The 17500-nt window shown below is 46.4% G+C and overlaps 1 protein-coding gene and 1 long non-coding RNA gene across 3 annotated transcripts in view; one reads left to right on the top strand and one right to left on the bottom strand.

The window, feature by feature from the left end:
• aatka (apoptosis-associated tyrosine kinase a) overlaps positions 1 to 17500 on the top strand; it is a 93933-nt gene that overhangs the window by 21001 nt on the left and 55432 nt on the right. The gene's annotated exons all lie outside the window — the stretch shown is intronic.
• Positions 7111 to 10091, bottom strand: LOC134462044 (uncharacterized). Of its 2 annotated transcripts, none has more exons than XR_010037480.1 (4): positions 9973 to 10091; positions 9472 to 9781; positions 8629 to 8705; positions 7111 to 7295 (listed from the first exon to the last, which is right to left on the bottom strand). It is a non-coding gene; the product is annotated as an uncharacterized LOC134462044 (long non-coding RNA). The 2 variants fall into 2 exon arrangements; XR_010037481.1 differs by having other exon boundaries at positions 9684 to 9781.

The following is a 17500-nucleotide window of genomic DNA, read 5'->3' as shown; positions in this document are numbered from 1 at the left end:
TGTAAATAGCAACAGCTATAGCCACCGGAAAGGGCCACTGTTAGTGATTCAATCATCTCCAAGTCACTGGTGCATGAAATGAAACCCCCTCTTATTTTCTCAGGGGGGTTTAGCGAGGAGCAAGCAGAGTGAGGGAAATGTCTGACTGTGCTCCTAGTCAGTGGGAGTAAAAGTTATCCTCTGCTGAGTGCAGTAAGTGGGATTACTTTTTGTTGCTCCAAACCCCCCAAGTGTGTGCTTTTAAAACTTTCTACAACATCTTTCACGGAAGGCTTTCAACACCTCTACTTGTTTTTTGTCAGTGCACACACATACAGGGTTTTGAGAGCAAGCGCCAGACCTTGTAGCTAGGTGTGACTTCCACAACATGAAGGCCTAAGCACGAAGTTGGACTATGAGTGTGTACAGGACTTGAAATTGGCACCTGCCAACTGACCAAATGATGTTAAAAGTTATTGTTACTATAAAACTCTTAACTTGTAATTTCACTGTGACTAGCCTCTTTGGAAGATAGCGTATAGGTATGCAATATCAGGGTAGTCTATATTTTTTTGTCTTGTGTCAATTAAGTTCCACAAAAAAGTGTCTCAGTGATTCATGTTTCTACAGTATTTGTCTGATTTATTTATGTAGCGCCAGTCTACTGCCTGGTATTATTGTTGTACTTTGGCGCATGCGCGCCCAGGCGCTCTTCCTGTGTGTATTCTCCCGCGAGTTCATTCCTTCAGTAAAGTTGTGCCGACTACCCACACTCTCTCGGCTGTGAGTTATTCCTAATTACTGGCGTGGTGGCAGCGCAAAGTTACCGAACCCAGCCTTTCAGCTTCAGTTTCTCCGACTCCGACGAACGTGTCAACGGCCGAGAAGGTAGTTTGAGTACACTTACGTGATGGCTAATATCAACCGCGCACCGAAACAGTGGTGCCTGACCAAGCACGAGACTCTGAACTCATTCGAAAACTGGAAACAAAACCTTCTATACACACTCTCACTGGATCCGGTGTTCGCTCCTTTCCTCATCGATGGCACAGCATGGGGTAAGAAGAGCCGTGATACCCCTCTCAGAGGATTTCAGGACGATGGTGAGGCAATTCCTGCAGCTCGCAGGCGGACTGCTCAACATAAAGTCCGCCAGTTAGAACTCATGCTAGGTCAAGTTGCTAATTATTGCCCTGTGATCTCCCGTAACACCATTGTCAAAAATTCCACGTCCATTGAGAGCATATGGCAAGCCATTCGTTTACATTACGGCTTCCAAACCACAGGGGCTCAGCTCATTGACTTTGTAGATATTCATTTAGAAGCTGATGAACGTGCTGAAGATTTATACCAGCGACTTATGGCCTTCACAGAGGATAGCCTCCTTAAAGCAGCTGGCTTAACCCATTATGGCGTTGCCCTAGCTGAGGATGAAGAGCTGTCCCCTTCCCTTGAAAATTTTGTAGTCATGACTTGGCTGCGTTTAATTCATGCTGATCTACCAAAACTTGTCAAGCAAAGATATGGCACTGAGCTGCGCACTCGCACATTGGCATCTATCAAACCAGAGATTTCCCAAGCACTTGATTCCCTACTCTCTGAAATCCGTGCAGCCGACGATGCCAAAATTATGCGTGCAGCTGCCTCTAACCGCACATACAGTGGCACAGTACCCCGTCAGTTCCCCTTTGCTGCCCCTAAAATGCCAATGCGGCCAAGCCCGCGTGAAAAGTCATGCCCCCTGTGCACCCAAGCAGGCCGCCAAAATAATGCACACTTTCTCAGCTCATGCAAATATCTACCCGAACAAGACAGAAAATTCATGCTCAAAGCCAGACAGATTGTCTCTGTGCTCGATGAAGACCCCATGGACCCAGTCACATACCAGGAGTGCTCTGATGACGAGGCACTTCCTCCTATATGCCCTGAGCCAACTCAGTCCCATACTGCCCGTGCCGTCCAGGTCAGACAATCACCATATATCGATACCTTCCACAAACACCACCATGCACGCATTATCCTCGACACCGGCGCCACCTGCAACATGATCAGACTGTCTGCTGCGCACCGCCTCGGAGCTCACATGACCCCCAGCTCCCAGTCTGCCCACCAAGCCGATGGTTCCTCTCCCATGAAGGTTGTGGGCGAGACCCGCCTCACATTCAACCGGGGTGCCAATAAGTTCCACTTCGACGGCCTAGTTGTGGAAAATTTGGATGTGGACATACTCGCAGGCACTCCCTTCATGTCCTCAAATGACATTTCAGTGCGCCCTGCCAAGAGACTGATTACCCTAGCTAATGGCGCTGTGTTCCCCTACGGCTCCGCGAACACGGCTCTCACAGAGAACGCGGTTCGCCGCACCATCACATTGCGTGCCCCTCCCGTGTCGACCACCATATGGCCAGGTGAATTTCTGGAAATTCCCCTCCCACCTGACGCTCCAGCGGACACAGCCTACGCCATGGAGCCCCGCCTGGACACTCACACGGCCAAATGCGAGACCACACACAACTGGCCCCGCCCTGCAGTGGTATCCAGTGTCGCTGGAAGGATCCGGATCCCAAACTTGTCAGGTGAGCCGCATGTCCTGAGGCGCCACCAACATTTCTGCCAAGTGGACCCCCTCTCCACAGTCACTGTCCCGAGCCCCGCACCTGACACTCACACCACCGTGCCAATGGCCCGACACCTCCCAGTCCGACCTGCAACTGTTCAGCATTCCAAGGGCGTCCAAGTAGACCCAGACAACCTACTCCCTCCTGGCTTCAAGGATAGGTTTCACTCCTTCACTGAAACAAATTATTTGTTGGCGGAACATAAAAAAATTATGGAAAGTATTTCCATCCAATTTGATTATGCTACCTTAGCAAGAAATGTTTTTGTTGAGTCACATTAAGGTCAATATGTTGGATCAACATAACATGTAAGTGTAACTGTGACCTAAGTACAAGGGGTACAGCCAACATAACTTTTAAAGGTTATTTCAACCTTAATAGACAGGGTTAATCCATCTTAACTTTTACATGTTGCACCAACATGTTTCACTTAGGTCTGGATGAACCAACTTAATGGGGTAGTTACAGCAGTATTTAAATTGAGACACTCAACAAATCAACATCTTGCTATGGTAGCATAATCAAATTGGATGGAAATACTTTCCATAATATATTTATGTTCCCACAACAAAATATTGTTTGGATTGTTCAACACATCTAATTAACTGTATTAAGACAATACTTGTCAAGCCACATGAACATCAAACATAATAAAAGTCATTCATAAAATCAATATACCTTAATTAATTAAACATTCATTGTTGTCCTTATCAGTTCAGATCAAGCTAGAAAACACCTCAAGGCACACGCATCTACCAATATGCATGTCAGCCAAGTTCGTCAGTTGTAAGTTGGTTCCAGTTGAGCCTATAAGACCAACTACAATAAAGTTACACGCGATAAAGTTGAAGAATTAGTTGCCTTTATTTTTTCATTGCACATGTAATGATCAAAGCAAGATACAAAATGAGGGTACCTCTTCAATTGCAAATGAGAAAGATTAATTTCTCAATTTCTCTAAAAACTCTTAAAAAAAAGGTACACTGTGCAGGAAACGGTCAAAAAAGGTACTGCAACTATGCTGCTCATTGAAACTGGGCTGCCTATTGCCAAATTTGATCTTTTCATGAAAGTTTGCTAAGTAATAAACAAATATTTTATAGTATGGCCCAAATACAGTCATTTTTGCAGCTAAAAATGGCAATTTCTTGACATTCAAAATGGCCAAGATCCCAATGCAATTTTTCCCAGTCATAATGAATACTAAGAATATGATGGTGGTTAGGGTGCATCAGATGCCCCCTATGAAAAGATATTGCCTTGGCCCTATAGTAAAAATGTTCTACACCCAGTAAAAACACACTGTGTAAAATATTTTGAAATTTGGATGAAGTCTACCGGGGCCACCAGCCCCATGAAAATAGAAAATAATGGTGATAGTCAGAATCTTGGAATAGAAATGGACATTTTGCTGCATAAAGCTACCCAATAAAAACATATTGTCTCAGCTGTGTGATAAAAATGTTCTATGCACAGTAAAATCACTCTGTGTAAAATATGTTGAAATTTAGATGAATTCTACCGGGTCCACCAGACCCATGAAAATACAAAATAATGGTGATGGTGATGGGCAACCTGGATTCCAAAGCTGAAGTCCAGTGCCACATATTCCAAATGACATATCTAGTTTTACCTTTCCAGTTAGGGCAATGGGGCACCTAAGTCACGCCCTTCTACTTCCGATCCATGGGGCTGGAGCTCTCAAAATTTTGAATGAGAGTTAATGGAGCGAGTCAAGCTAAATCCTCATCCCGTTTGGCATGTGCTCCGGATTTCACATATGATGATAGTGAATTTGAAAGGTTTGGATTTGCGTCGTAAGACCACTCATTTTCGACACGCAAGAAACGTTATTTTAGCTTTTGTGCAAAACTATGTTAGAGACTACACGTGCGCCTCGCATATCTGACGTGAACCGAGGCACAGCCAACCCTACCGCTGCACTGCGGCTTAAGTGGCTGCACGTCGGACATGCGACATCTGTTGTGTAGTCCAAATAATTGTATATTTTTGCACACAACTCAAAAATCGCTTGCCATGTGAAGTCAACAAGCACACCATTGGTTGTTATTAATTCTGAGGCACAGCATATGTATGATCGACGGGGAAATGCGAGGTGGGTCGGAAAATAGCTTTGATCAGTCCATTACAGCCCAGTCAAAAGTTTTTGCGTTGCCAGCCCCATAAGCCGCCCGGAAGGGGTGGAGACTTAGGTGCCCCATTGGACAGGTAAAACCAGGTAATTTGAAATCTGTGGCACTGGATTGTAGCTTTTGAATCTAGGTTTGCCATTGTCTTAAAACAGAGGTGGACAAACCGTGTTACACATTTGCCCCAGCCAATATAATGAACCAGCTGAGCCTAATTACCACTTAAGCCAGGTTGATGAGGTAATTAGTGAAATCACCTGTATTGGGAGCACAAACAGAAGGAATATCTAAGCAGGTTGTGTATTCAGTCGATCCACTTACACAGACTTCAGTCTCAGGACAGACTGATGGTCAAACTGCTATATTTAGGCAAATTTGCTCTTTTGCAACACAATATCAATTCCTTGCTGCCTTGGACCACTAGTATCTACTAGTGCTAGTATCAAGCAAGATATTGCAAAGCTGCATGACTGTTATATTTGTTTATTATATGGTGTGACGTCATCGGTCGAATGCTCCATTCATTTCAACGGGGCTCCCCAACGTTCGCACGTCTGTTATTTTTCGATAACGGACGGGTTGGTCTATAACAGACCGCTGTCAATGGCAACAAGACTTTTTACTGCTAAAGCGACTTTTTAACAAGACTCTAATCAGCTGCTGTGATAGACAACACCTGTTGTCCTGGCTACCTAGCTGTTGCCTAGCGGTGTTCCACAACGGCACTGTTTTGTTTTGCGCAGCAACAATCTTTTAACATTAAAAACTATAATAGACTTAACATTAAATAGGCCTAAAGAAATGTCCCCGCCATGTGTGAATCATTTAAGTATATCCATATAATAAGCGGGTTAACTTTCGGCGAGTCGGTCGCTTTGTGGAATAGCAGCACTTCAGAGAGACGCTCCGCGTCGGGGTCTAAAGATTCTCTCTGTCGTGCTGCTATTCCACGGTAGCGACCTTCTCGCCGAACGTTAACCCTTACGTGTTTCACCTGTGGGCCTACAATTCATGGAGGAACATCTGTACTAAAGCTGTGAATGTTCCTTGGAATGCCTAGGCTACAAGGCAGTCAATAAAACTGTATTGAAGAGTGCCATTACTCCACAGCACACAAGTGAACACTGCACACTGCACACAACAAAATTGCATTTATGCCTCACCCGTGCAAGGGGGCAGCCCTCAGTGGCGCCCCATGGGGAGCAGTGCGGTGGGACGGTACCATGCTCAGGGTACCTCAGTCATGGAGGAGGATGGGGGAGAGCACTGGTTGATTACTCCCCCCACCAACCTGGCGGGTCGGGAGTCGAACCGACCTGGCGGGTCGGGAGTCGAACCAGCAACCTCTGGGATGCAAGTCTGACGCCCTAACCGCTCACCCATGACTGCCCACTTAAGTACAGGTTTTGGGAAGTCACTCTTTCCAACATCACATACAGTTGTATTGTAAGTACTCTATTGAACTACTGCAGGAATTTCTTGAAAAAACATAAGTCATTCCAAGGAGCATTCACAGCTTTAGTACAGATGTTCCACCAGGTATTAACAGCTACCTGTACAATCCTAGGCCCACAGGTGAAGCACACAAAAGTCATACAACTTCGCAATCTCTTACTTGATACTGGCAGTGGGTCAGCTGGTTCATTACGGTATATTGGCTATATTTGGAATATGTGGCACTGGACTTTGGAATCCAGGTTGCCCATCACTATCACCATTGTTTTGTATTTTCATGGGCCTGGTGGACCCAGTAGAATTAATCTAAATTTCAACACATTTTCCACAGAGTGATTTTACTGTGCATAGATTTTTTTTAATCACACAGCTGAGGCAATATGTTTTTATTGGGTAGCTTTATGCAGCAAAATGTCCATTTCTATTCAGGGCTGAATTGGGCGATAAATAGGGCCCGGGCACTTTCGGATTAGTGCCGGAGAACTGACTCACCGGTGGGCCCCGCACCCTCATGGGCCCCTATTTTCAGTAATGTAAAAAATAAAACAATGGGGGCCCACGAGGGTGCGGGGCTCACCGGGAAATGCCCGCCATGCCAGATGGCCAGTCCAGCCCTGTTTCTATTCAAGATTTTGACTATCACCATTATTTTCTATTTTCATGGGGCTGGTGGCCCCGGTAGACTTCATCCAAATTTCAAAATATTTTACACAGTGTGTTTTTACTGGGTGTAGAACATTTTTACTATAGGGCCAAGGCCATATCTTTTCATAGGGGGCAACTGATGCACCCTAATGGTGGTGCTAAGTATTCATGAAAAAGGTAACATTAGTGAATGGGTAGCATGAATTCTGGAAATAAACAACTAAGAATCTTACACAGTGTACATTTAAAAGCTGATGAAACAGACGGTTAGAATGAAACAGAAATTTGAAAGTGTACTTCCATTCTGGAAGGTAACAGAGATTAAGAGCATAAACCAAAACAAACACTGCAATGGCCACAGGTACGTTACCAATGTCGTTGAGGACTCTCTGCCGATCACACGCACACGAAGACAATACGTTTCAGCTGGACCGTCCAGATCAACATCCTGGAAAACAGTAAACAAAACCCATGATTGAAGCCGTAAGCGGTATTTGTGGGCGCAAGTTTGGGGCATTTCTGTCCACCCTAACACACCCAGAGATGGGAAAAGTAGTATAGTAGTATATTTAGTATAGTTTATGAAAGGTATGAGGAGGATGTTGACTTGTGTGCCCTCACACTGCCTGTTTAGGCAATTGAATGTGAGATCAAACTGATGTTCAATTACCTCTCTTCGTTTTTGGTGTGGCTATGACCCCATTCTGGAGTATGTTTCTCAACAGCATCATTGGTAACTACAGTAAAAACTTTGCTTGCATGAAATTTCCCATTGGCAAAATACCAAGTCGCTAACTAACAACGGTGCTTTTGAGAAACAGGGTCATGATCTTTTCACGAGTGTTGGTGAGAAACTTTACACATACAGCTAAGTATACAGTGTGCAAAATTGTTACAATACATTACATTACACTTAGCTGACGCTTTCATGTATTCAAAGCGACTTACATTTATTACTTTTCAGGGTATTGGTTACAGGCCCTGGCGCAATGTGGGGTTAGGTGCCTTGCCTTAGGCACTTTAGCCATGGATGGAGATGTAGTGACAGGTCAGGGGAGATTCAAACCTGCAACCAATAGATTGAAAAACCAACTCTCTAACCACTAGGCCACGGCTGCCCCACCAGCACAATTATTAGTATTTTGAACATATTGGCCCTTTTAGGCACATTGTCAACCAAAAACTGCATGAGAGAGAAAGATATGTCAAACCCCACCCATCCAATGCAAAAGAGTCTGCTCAAAGTTTGGTCTCCTGAGGGGGAGTTGTCTAAGGTGAAACTATGAGAAAACTATTACCCTACAGCACGATCGTATTCCAGAACTAAAACCTATATTGAGTTTAAGTTTTCTTCTAAGATAACTTCTGCTGCTTCAGTTATGCGGCCTTCGCAATGTGCCACAGCAAGTGCAACACCTTCATGGGTAGATAGAGACCTGCAGAGATCTACAAATCAGAGATGACTGGTGTTGGATTGAACGTGAAATTTGGCAAAGGGTTTGTGATGATGTGAGGGTGCTTTAGCAAAGCTGGAATTGGGCAGATTCGTGTTTGCAAAGAACACATAACTGAGGCCAAGATGGCACATCAATGCAAGAAGGTTTGGTGTGTCCTCCAGCAGTGTCCAGAACGTGGATGATATGCCAGGAGACATGTCAGGTAGCACAGGAGGAGCCCACCAGAGCCCAACAAAATGAGCCTCGCAGGCCACTGATGTGTGCGATCTCCCTATGCCACCTAATAACGAAAAAGACAGATCTAGCTGCCGAGTTGTAACATACCACTTTGTCTGGCTCTTCATTCAGGTAGACCGTCAGCTCCTCAGCATGCACTCCCTCTTCACATCAATGTTGTCAGTCTGCGTATGAGGGCCGGTCAATGTATGCCAGGAAACAAAAATGCAGGAAAAACATTTTAACCAACAGGAAGAATAAACGCAGTACAGGTACAACCACATTAAATAAAGGACACCTCATTTATCTAGTAGCGTAGTGTATCGTTGGTACTGGCAGTGAAGTGGTACAGTACGTCACTGTTTGATATGGCATGGTGCAGCTCTGACACTTTTCCATTAGCCCCAAGTACTCGGTACCATTTCAGCACTCAGCCCTGGTTCCAAACGTACTGAAGTGATGCCAAAATGTGACGTCTGACCTTAAAAAGGTACACTGTGCAGGAAATTGTGAAAAAAGGTACTGCAACTACGCTGCTAATTGAAACTGGGCTGCCTATTGCCAAATTTGACCTTTTCATGAAAGCTTACCAAGTAATAAACTAATATTTTCTAGTATGGCCCAAATACAGTCATTTCTGCAGCTAAAAATGACTATTTCTGGAAATTCAAAATGGCGGACCATGGAGAAGATCCCCCTTTTCATGTATGAAAATAGCAATTTTTCCGTCATAATGAATACTTAGAATTTGATGGTGGTGGTAAGTATTCATGAAAAAGGTAACATCAGTGAATGGGTAGCATGAATTCTGGAAATAAACAACTAAAACTCGTACACAGTGTACCTTTAATTCCCCTGATCATTTCATGGGAATCGCAAGCCAGACAGACATGAGAATCAAATAAAAAAATAAAATAATAATAAAACAGAGCAGCAACCACATCAACTGACCTGCAAAAGACTGTTATATCATTGCCCAGGACTGCTGTGTGTAAAGCCAGCTGTAGTTAGAACTGAGGTGAAGACAATGAGTTCAAAACTGGCTGAAGGATTGAAATTAGTGGGAGAAATGCAATATGATCCAAGACACCCTACTTCTCCCCATTACATTAGATCTTGAAATTTTAGCATTACTGTGATGCATGGCAGTGTGCATGTTTTACCTGAGTCATGGGCACCAGGATCCTCTGTATCTTCCTTGCATGAGAAGCACCTTTCTTGCTGAAGACCCGGAGCAGTGTTGTTGAAAGACCATCCAGCTCTGAGAAGAAATTCAACAGCAAACCAACTGTCATGATCCTCTTGAACTTGGCACTTAACTTGAAACAGGGCACAAAACACATACCTACAAAATACTTGCAACTTAAGACTTGTGACAAAGGTTACAAAAAGGCCTGATGGTCTTACTAAAATGAGGAAATAAACACACAAAAAAATCAACAAATAACTTACCTCGCACATGTTAAAAAGAGCAAGCCATCTGCGTTTAAAAACTGCAATCGTGGGGGCATCACAAATTACTTCATGCCTTCAATGAGCAAAGCTTGGTCAGTTGAGCTGAGGACCCAAACGTCTTGAATTTCTGTTGTGACCAGAAAGACAGATGAACTAATATAGGCGAAGGAGACAGCTATGCAGAGAAAAATGTAAAATAATTACAACAGATTTTACACACACACACACACACACACACACACACACACACACACACACACACACACACGACCACCCCACCACTGTTGCCTGTCTCTATCGAGGGAGAGACAGTGGAGACAGTCAACACCTACAAGTACCTAGGAGTACACCTGGACAACAAACTGGACTGGGCTGCCAATTCAGATGCTCTTTACAAGAAAGGGCAGAGCAGGCTCTACTTCCTGCGGAAGCTTAGATCATTCAATGTCTGCAACAGGCTCCTGCTGATGTTCTATCAGTCTGTCATGGCAAGTGTCCTCACCTACGCTATTGCCTGTTGGGGAGGTAGCGTTAGGAAGAGGGACGCTGGACGCCTTGACAGGCTGGTGAGGAAAGCTAGGTCTGTGGTGGGTATGGAACTGGAGGATCTCACAACCACAGCCGAAAAAAGGACACTTAGCAGATTGGACTCAATACTTGAAAATGACAGACACCCCCTGCACCCGTTTCTGGCCAACCAGAGGAGCCTGTTCAGCTACAGACTCCGGGCCTTCCCCTGCCGGACAGACAGACTACGGAAGTCTTTTGTCCCCAGGGCCATCCAGCTCTTCAACACCACACAGAAAGAGACAATTAAAGAGATTGTCATTGGTGACTGGACTGCATAACTAGCCCCCCACACTGGAACACTCAACCTGCAGCCACTACACCCCCCCCCCCCTTCCCGATTCTTTTCTCTACTGAACAGTTACACTTCATCCCACACCCACCCCCTACCCCCTACCCCTCACCCCCCGGAGCAAGCGCCTGCACTACCTTGGACACTTTAAGGGTTGCCCAATACAGGACAATAACCCACTACACCCCACCTCAGCTACCTCACCCCCTGGAATAGCTGCCGTGAACTACTCAGCTTTTGCATGGACAATAATTAGAACTTCTTTGGCTCTTGTATTTGTACTTAACATGGTTATTTTGTTTTTCTGTGAGTGTGAATGTATGCAACATGACACCCTACCAGGACCTTGTGTCTGTGCAGGTGTGTGTGTGTGTGTGTGTGTGTGTGTGTGTGTGTGTGTGTGTGTGTGTGTGTGTGTGTGTGTGTGTTTGGGGGTTGTGGGTGGGTTTGTATGTGTGTGTGTGTGGGTGGGACAATGTGTGTGTGAGTGTGTGTGTGTGAGAGAGAGAACATGTGTGTATGTGACATAATGTGCGGCGGTAGTACTCAAGATATATATTTTCCTGCAATGTTCAATTATGTGTATAATGTCTTGTGTATGTTTTGTATTTGTGTATTTATGTAAGCTGACAGACACCTTAATTTCCTTCGGGATTAATAAAAGTACTCTACTCTACTCTACTCTACACACACACACACACACACACACACACAAGCTAATAGTCATAGATTAGATACTACACAAGAACTTTCATCACCTTTTTCAGGGGCACCTTGTGAGAGGTAGCTGAGGTGAGGACCCTACAAACATCTTGAATGCTGAGGAATTAATATAGGTGAAAGAGACAGTTATGCAGAGAACAAAAACCCAAATAATAGTAACATATTCTACAAAGAAATTCAGTAAATGATTAATTACAAAAAATAACAAATTAACAGTATTTATATTTGCAACAATATGCATTTCTACCTCACTCAAGGTACAGTATATATTGAATGTAAATGCACTGGAATATCCTAAAGTGATCATTGATACAAAAAACTTGCTATGTCCTTTTTACACAACAAATGTAGAAGATCGAGTTTGAGGGAATGAGGGACAGAAGGGCGTTTGCATGTGTGTTTCACTAGATACTACTGGGATTTACTTTCAACTATTTCAAAGGTCATAGCCAATTAGGCCTACATACATTGGTAAGTGACCCACGACATGAATCAAACCAGCTGCAAACTGCAGCATCTAGTTCTACACACGACGCACCCATTCAAACGCGCACCCATACACAAGCACACACAGCCCCTTCTGTCACGCAGTCTCACGTCTCGTCTTTTTTCAAACCGAAAAGTTCCACCGGCTAATCAACATTTACTGTGGCCGTACACACACAGACGGAGCAATACCAAAAATCAGCGGTAACTTTACTTCCCCTGTGTCATTGATGTGTGTAGAGCTACTGATGGTATCTACGACTGTCCTGGATACATTTGAAATCAGACGCACACGGGTCTCGCAACGTCAATGCATAGAACTAATACAACGTTAATGAACCAGCTGTTGTCACCTAGCATAAATTAGCTAGCTGCCCGTTATGGGCTGCCAGGTAGTTTCTTTCGCTATAACTCGCAAAGTAACCGAAAATAATGTCACACATGCAAACATGCATACAGTACAACATGGGTGACAGCTTCCAAACTCCCAACAATAGTTAAAACAAGGAGACTATATCGATACTTAGCCGCTAACCAGTTTGAATTGGTGAGAATTAGCCAGCTACGCTTACTCTCTTGCTCATAAAACGTATGCCTTGATGCCAAAACTAAGTACACTAACGAAACGGGTGATATAAATGTGATTCTAGGAAAGTCATGATAAATGCAAACAGCCCTACAGTGGTTTACTTTTTTGACTTACCCGCCTTCAGAGGCCCGATTCGAAACGGGGAAGGCAGCTGTCCTTCCAGTGAGCTAACTGGACATCGAGTCATGAAGTGTGGATCGAAACGAAAAATTGCTTTATTTCCTCTCTCGGCAGTTGACTGCATTTGTGGGCGTAACGAGGATATTTCAAGGATACATCAGATGCTGACTTCGCTTCCTTGGTACCCAACATGCTGTGCGCCACCTCCCTCTCAACCGGAAACCTGAAAAACAAACATGGCTACTACCCAAGCTACTACCTTATCATACTCTTTATTCTGACAGTTATGTATGTAGATATTGAAAATCGAATGCATAAATCAACATTGTAGTATCTAAATATGCTGTCGCTAGATCTATTTATAGCCTATTTTACGATTCCGCCGTCTGACGATCATTCACCGTTCAAATAGCATGCGTAAGCTAAGCGCTAACGTGATGAACGTAACTCCCCCCATAGAATCGCAAGAATCGCCGTAACATCAAATGCGCAAGACGGCGCACTCGTTAGTGCCGTTCGTAACGGCTGCCTCATCAGCTGACTTCGCCTCTCTGATCAGTGACCTGTTTATGTAGGAGGAGAGTCATCGAGTCACTGCCTCCCGTTTCGAATTCAGCCAGAGTGTCCGCGGATATGTATTCAGTCAAAGAACTCGGCAAGCTCGTTGTTTCCGGCTGCCACACACAATCCGCACACTACTGCCACCATCTGTTCTGGCGTTGTAAAAGCCATTGGTCATCTTATCCAAAGGAATTAGGTTGTGACAACATTACTGGATTTGGGAAGTCGTTGGTTATTGGGCATCATGCTAAAGTTACATAACTTCATTATGCCCAATCACAAAACATAATTATTCATGGTAGAAGTGACATGTTTCCCTTTGATTAATTTAACATACACAACATATGGCTTTTTTCAGTGTTGCTGGACCAATATGACGAGGTATTCAACCCTGCTATCTCTGGCTACAACGGCGCTGAGGGCCCATTCGAGGCCAAGGTGAATATGGGCCCAGTCGAGCCACCACAACGCAAAGGTCGCTTACCCTTGTACGGCAGGGACAAACTCACTGAGTTACAACAGAAATTTGACGAGCTAGAGCACCTGGGTGTATTCCATCGCCGTGAGGATGTAGGTGTTTCCGTGGAATATCTCAACCCCTCCTTCCTCATCAGAAAGCAGACTGGTGGTTATCGCCTAGTGACCGCCTTCGCTGATGTCGGCCGCTACTCAAAGCCCCAACCATCCCTCATGCCCGATGTCGACAGCACCCTACGCCAAGTTGCCCAATGGAGACACCTCATAGCTACAGACTTGACGAACGCATTCTACCAAATACCACTGTCACGCGACTCCATGAAGTATTGTGGCGTGGTCACCCCCTTTCGCGGAGTTCGCGTCTATGCACGTTCGGCTATGGGCATGCCCGGTTCAGAGACTGCACTCGAGGAACTAATGTGCCGCGTGTTGGGTGATCTGCTACAGGCGGGCGTCGTGGCAAAGCTTGCCGATGACCTGTATTGCGGGGGCAACTCACCTGAGGAGCTGTTCGACAACTGGACCCGTGTCCTACATGCTCTGAGTCGATGCAACCTGCGCCTCTCCGCATCTAAGACGGTCATCAACCCACACTCCACTACCGTCCTTGGGTGGGTGTGGACCCAGGGCACACTTAGGCCTAGCCCCCACCGCGTGTCTACCCTGGCTGCATGTGAGCCGCCAAAATCAGTGGGAGGTATGAGATCGTTCATTGGAGCAGTCAAGGTAATGGCCCGCGTCATCAAACATTGCTCTGCCCTCCTTGCCCCCTTGGACGACGCCATAGCAGGGAAGACTTCGCAAGACAACATTGCGTGGACTGAAGAGTTGCACTGTGCCTTTAATAGAGTGAAAGAGTGCCTCTCCTCCAGTCGTTCGGTCATCCTACCACGCCCGGATGACCAACTGTGGATCGTCACTGATGGTGCTGTCAGGAGACCTGGCATTGCTGCCACACTATATGTGATGCGCAACGACAAGCTTGCTTTGGCTGGTTTCTTTAGTGCCAAGTTACGTGCCCACCAGCTAACATGGCTGCCCTGTGAGGTGGAGGCTCTCGCTATCGCAGCAGCCGTCAAACATTATGGCCCCTACATTATTCAGTCGACAACTAAGGCATGCCTCCTCACAGACAGCAAGCCGTGCGTTCAGGCCTACGAAAAACTATGCAGGGGCGAGTTTTCTGCTAGTCCCCGTGTCTCTACGTTCCTCTCCACGGCGTGCAGATTCCAAGTGTCAATACGGCATGTAGCTGGCGTAGCGATCCTTCCGTCCGACTTCGCTAGCCGTAACCCTCCTGACTGTACGGACATGGCATGCCAGGTGTGCACCTTTGTGCAGCGCACCCAGGATTCAGTCGTCAGACTGCTGTCCACTGATGACATTCTGGCAGGTCGTGCGAGACTGCCGTTCACAAGCAGAACGGCGTGGCGATCCCTCCAGTCCGAATGCCCTGATTTACGCCGTACCCATGCCCATCTTACCCAGGGGATAGCATCGATAGCTGGGGACGGCCTACTAATCGTAAAACGTGAAGAACCCCTCTCTCCGTGCCGGGAGTGCATCATTGTTCCCAGACAGGTCCTGGATGGCCTCGTGACTGCATTGCACTTACAGCTCAGCCACCCCACCGCCAACCAGCTAAGAAAAACACTTGACAGGTACTTCTTTGCCCTTGACCTTGATAAAGCCGTGCACCGGGCCACAGATGGCTGTCATCCGTGTGTGGCCCTCCGTCATACACCCCAAGTCGTCAACGAACAGTCGTCATCTGCGCCCCCAGCTACAGTAGGTGCCGCCTTTGCTGCTGATGTCATGAAACGTGCACGGCAACTGGTGCTGGTGGTACGAGAGTGTGTGACATCCTACACTGTCTCGATGCTGGTGGACGACGAGGGTAGCCAGACCCTGCGAGATGGACTCATCAGGCTTTGCATAGAACTACGGCCCCTCGACGGTCCATTCGCTGTCATACGGACCGACCCGGCCCCTGCTTTCAAGGCCCTGGCTTCTGACCCACTCCTCGCCCAGCATAGAATCTCACTGGAGCTGGGGCGGGCGAAGAACCTGAACAAGAACCCTGTCGCAGAAAAGGCCGTACAAGAGTTAGGTGAGGAATTGCTGCGACAGCAGCCTCGAGGCGGTCCCATATCGCCGAGGCTCCTGGCAGTGGCGACTGCCTGCCTCAATTCCAGACTGCGATCCCGTGGCCTGTCTGCCCGGGAGATGTGGACTCAGAGAGACCAGTTCACCTCCACCCAGCTGCCCCTTGCCGATGAAGAACTCATACGTACACAGCATGAAGAAAGGGTGAGGAACCATGCTCACAGCGAGAAGTCCAAGGCCCCTCGGGGTAAGACTCTATCCCCCTCGTTGCTTGAGGTGGGTGACCTTGTCTACCTCCACACTGACCGGAACAAGACATGCAGCCGTGACAGATACCTGGTCGTGTCTGTCGAAGGTCTCTGGTGTGGCCTGCGCAAGTTTGCAGGCTCGCAACTCAGGGACTTTACCTATCGGGTCAAGTTGACGGACTGCTACAAGGTCCCAGTCTCCACCCTGGACATCAACCGTCCCTCTGGGGATGACGACGCTTCTGAGGAGGACTGCCCTCCATTCCTGAAGGTGCCCCAGGTGGTACCTCCCCCAACACCTGCCATTCCCCTGGAGATCGCATCGGTACCTGCCGCTGCCGTGCCAGGCGACCCGCCAGAGGACCCGGAGTCCTCCTGCACTACCCCTGACGGCGCGAACTCCCCACCCCGGCGTGGCACCAGGCTGCGTCGCCAGCCATCCCATCTCAGTGACTATGTGTTGGACTAATGATGGACTCCTCATGTATCCTTTTTGCATAATGTCCTGTTGTGTGTTTATCACTGCATTTATGTGTTCCACATTGTTGCTTATGCGTTCTGATGATATCTGTGTATTGCTAGATTGCTCTACTATGTTTTCCCTGTTTGGGGGGGTGGGTGTGGGGAAGAAAGGTGGTCACGCCAGTCTACTGCCTGGTATTATTGTTGTACTTTGGCGCATGCGCGCCCAGGCGCTCTTCCTGTGTGTATTCTCCCGCGAGTTCATTCCTTCAGTAAAGTTGTGCCGACTACCCACACTCTCTCGGCTGTGAGTTATTCCTGATTACTGGCGTAGGAAATCATTTTAATGACACAACTCTCTTGTTTTAGCACTCCATCTTCTGAGCTAAGACTTTCAAGGTAAAGAAAAACACTTTGGCCAGTACTGTAGAAAGGCTGAATGGCCATTGGCTAACCACTAGCCACAATATCCAACAAGCAAAAATAATGGTCAAGCCCTGAGTGTGTGTATGTTACTGTGGTGGTACACTGTAGAATTTGACAAATCGTGATTCTGGTGTTGCATCTGCATATGTCCTGTGTGCATGTGTTTGTGTCATTGCATAACTGTCCGAATAGCAGTAGAAGTACACCTCTGCGGACATCACTTCATGCACTGTATATGTGAAGGTCTGTGTTGGTATCTTTGCCTCACTTCCTATGTCCACGTACGATGCTTTGCTGCAGTGCTGAATAGATGAGTAGGTTTAGCAGTTGTTGAAAATATTTGTAAATATTTGTGAATACCTTGGGATGCACTTTTTTGAATTAGGTCTCCCCTCCAATCAGAACTTGACTGATGTATCATGTGACCCTTCCTACCTATAAGTATGACGTGTGTCTATCTTGATTCAA

Source organism: Engraulis encrasicolus, chromosome 2, assembly GCF_034702125.1.
Source record: "Engraulis encrasicolus isolate BLACKSEA-1 chromosome 2, IST_EnEncr_1.0, whole genome shotgun sequence".
In the NCBI taxonomy this organism is placed as follows: domain Eukaryota; kingdom Metazoa; phylum Chordata; class Actinopteri; order Clupeiformes; family Engraulidae; genus Engraulis; species Engraulis encrasicolus.
Note: the sequence above shows the minus strand (reverse complement) of the source record. Positions and strands in the feature narration are given on the sequence as shown.